The sequence below is a fragment of the Silene latifolia genome, chromosome X (genome assembly GCF_048544455.1).
Source record: "Silene latifolia isolate original U9 population chromosome X, ASM4854445v1, whole genome shotgun sequence".
Taxonomy (NCBI): domain Eukaryota; kingdom Viridiplantae; phylum Streptophyta; class Magnoliopsida; order Caryophyllales; family Caryophyllaceae; genus Silene; species Silene latifolia.
Genome location: NC_133537.1, coordinates 16,631,323 through 16,634,460, shown reverse-complemented (window position 1 = coordinate 16,634,460; position 3,138 = coordinate 16,631,323). Strand labels below are relative to the sequence as shown.

At 44.6% G+C, this 3,138-nt stretch overlaps 1 non-coding gene across 1 annotated transcript; it reads right to left on the bottom strand.

Annotated features, from left to right (window-relative positions):
• Nucleotides 1–403: 403 nt before the first annotated feature.
• On the bottom strand, nt 404–510 carry LOC141625689 (small nucleolar RNA R71). Its single transcript, XR_012535455.1, has one exon. It is a non-coding gene; the product is annotated as a small nucleolar RNA R71 (small nucleolar RNA).
• Nucleotides 511–3,138: the final 2,628 nt, after the last annotated feature.

Genomic DNA, 3,138 nt, shown 5'->3' with positions numbered 1-3,138 from the left:
CATTTCTCCGGACTTTCTAGAAATGGCCGAAGAAGCAACCATTGCCAGTCACTCTGAACCGACGGCTGCGAATCTCTATAAGGGATTTGTATTACCAGGGGAGGCAAGAAAATTTGAACCAAAGCCTTCTTATATCAACTTGGTTGAAAGGAACCAGTTCGGGGGAGCTGCAAATGAAGATGCAGCTAAGCACATGGAGACCTTTATCGATTATTGCTGCTCCATACCCCCACCAACTAGAGTGACACCGGATCAGATAAAAGAAACCATGTTTATTTTCTCACTCCGCGATGCTGCAAGGGAGTGGTATAGGGATTTGGACCGGGCTGCTCACGGTATAACTGACTGGAATTCACTGGCTTTAGCATTTTACAAGAAGTACTTTTCTGCATCGAAGACTATTGCCATTAGAGCTCAAATCACGAGCTTTAAACAGGGGCCTGATGAGAACTTTCATGAAGTATGGGTCCGTTTCAAGAAGCTGGTGCGAACCATTCCGCACCATGGGTTCAAAAAGTGGAGTCTTTGCAATCAGTTCTATAATGGGTTGTACGACGATCAGAGAGCTATTTTGGATGCTGCTGCCAATGGCCGATTTGCTGAGAACATGGGAGAGACTAAGGGGTGGAAGATCATTGATGATTTGGCCACCCATAAGGCTGAATATGGGAACTCCAGAGGCAATCAAAGAAGAGTCGAATCTTCTTCTCAGAGGCCGCACTTGAAGCTCTCACCGCAAGATTTGATAAATATGAGTTGGGAGGAGCTTCCAAAGGAGGGATGTATCGGTGAATCTTTGTGTCGACGGTCCTTTCGTCTGTAGAAGATGTGGAGGAGAGGGGCATGTCTCGGATCATTGTCCCAACTCCTATGAGTCTTGTCTTGGCTTTCAACATTACAGGCAGAACAACACTTATTACGAGCCGAACGTCCATCCCAATTTGAGGTGCGAGTCGAATGTGCTCAATCCCACTGCTCCTCCGAATCGCCAGCAGCCGTATATTCCTCCACACAAGAATCAACAAGGCTTTCAGAAGCCTCCTTCTTTCAATCCTCCTAACCATGGTGCATCATCTTCCGGTGGGGTGAATGAAATAGGAGAGATAAAGTCTATGTTGTAATCCATTACAAAGCGATTCTGTTGAGTGATCAACGAAGGACGCGTCTATTAAGGCACTTGAAACTCAAGTTGCCCAATTGGCCGCGAATCACCCACGAGAAAGCGGGTCATTTACCGACTCAAAATGAGAAGAATCCACATGAGACGGTAAATCTGATAGAATTGAGAAGCGGTCTTTCTTATGAGGGTCCTAAAGTGTCGAAATCGGACCGAGGAAGTCAGAATCGGTGATAAACAAGTGTTGTTAAGAGAAAAGGGCTCACGACAAAGGAATTACTCGATCGGTGAAATCGGTGTTCGATCGAGTAGAACTGAAGATGAAAGCCCTCGATCGAGTGGTTTTTCCACTCGATCGAGTGAACAGGAAGAACAGGTTGGTCGATCGAGTAGTTTATCTACTCGATCGAGTGAAGCAGAAAGTGGAGTTGGTCGATCGAGTGGAAATTGTACTCGATCGATCGATATTGATGAAGAAACCGCTTTCGATCGAGTGAGCAAATTGGTCGATCGAATAGTATTGATGACGGGAAGCTTATTCGAGAGCCTGCTAGTGCTCGTTTAAGCGAGAAATCACCTAAAGACCTCGTTCGAGAGGTAAGAAGCGTCCAAAGGATACGAGAACTTGCGCTTAAGATACATTGAAAGCGAGAAATAAGGGACTTGAGATACCTATCACGGTTCCCTTCCCGAGGCGGCTGCAAAATACTAAAGCTAATCAACAATTCGGCAAATTTGTCGAACTTTTGAAGAGCTTGGAAGTCACCGTGTCGTTCATCGAATTGCTTGACTAAGGTACCCTCTTATTTAAAGTTTATGAAAGAAATTTTAGCGCGTAAGAGGACTATTAATGACAAGTGAGACCGTAGCTTTGACTCGAGGTGGGGTCACCCTATTTCAAAATAAGTTACCCCCTAAGCAATCAGACCCGGGTAGTTTTTCAATTCCGTGTCATATCGGTATGCATTTGATTGATAATGCGCTATGCGATTTAGGCGCTAGCGTGAGTATCTTACCTTTGTCTCTGGCTAAGAGATTTGGTTTGACAAAGCTGAGTTGTACCAACATGACTGTCCAGATGGCCGACCGTAGTTTATCACGGCCACTAGGTGTAGTAGAAGACGTACCTGTTCAGATCGGGAAGTTCTTTATTCCCGTCGATTTTGTTGTCTTAGACATCCCCGAAGATGCACACACCCCTATTATTTTAGGGAGACCATTTTTGTCCACCGCCCGTGCAAGAATAGACGTCGGGAAGACTTTGACCTTTCGGGTAGGGGATGAGGAGCCGATTTTTCATCAGTCTAAGTTCCGGAGAGCTCCCATGCAAGCCCAGCCTTGCAATGCTCTCTCTTTTATTGATCCTAGTATTGACACTCCAAATGAAAATTTGGAGAATTGTGCCGCTATTGTTAACCCTCCGCCTCAGACTGAGAGCAAAAAGGAGGAAAGTTCGTCTGTTTTCCTTGCTGTAGGTACAGATGAAAGCAAAGGGGAAGTCACAAAGGACATGGTGCAATCATTATCAATCAAACTGGAGATGTTGACGCTAAAGCTGGTGATAAAGGAGCAAGGACGAGGAAGGTTCACGCTTATGTGGATGTGAACTACTCCCCTCCTACCGTTTCAAGTGATTACTCATGCTCATGGAAGTTGAAGAGGACAGTCAATGTTGCTGAGGTGACGTCCTCCAGTCAGAAGCCCACCAAGGGGCTACTGAAATTTGATGGGAATTAAACGGGAAAATGCCCCGTGTAACACTTTGTAATAGATAATTTTTGAATTTCTTTTGAATTTGTTTTATTGCATTTTAATTAGGACAATTAGTTTTAGACAGTTTTTAGCATAGACGTAAGACTATAGACTGTTCTTATGCGTATTTGGTATATTGGGAAATTTTTGCATGTGTTTTTGTGCAGGTTTGGGGAAGTTTCACGCATCCCGAGGAGGAAATGACGAAAATTAAAGAGCTTACACGAGAAAAGAGCTCGATCGAGTACTTTTTGTACTCGATCGAGTAA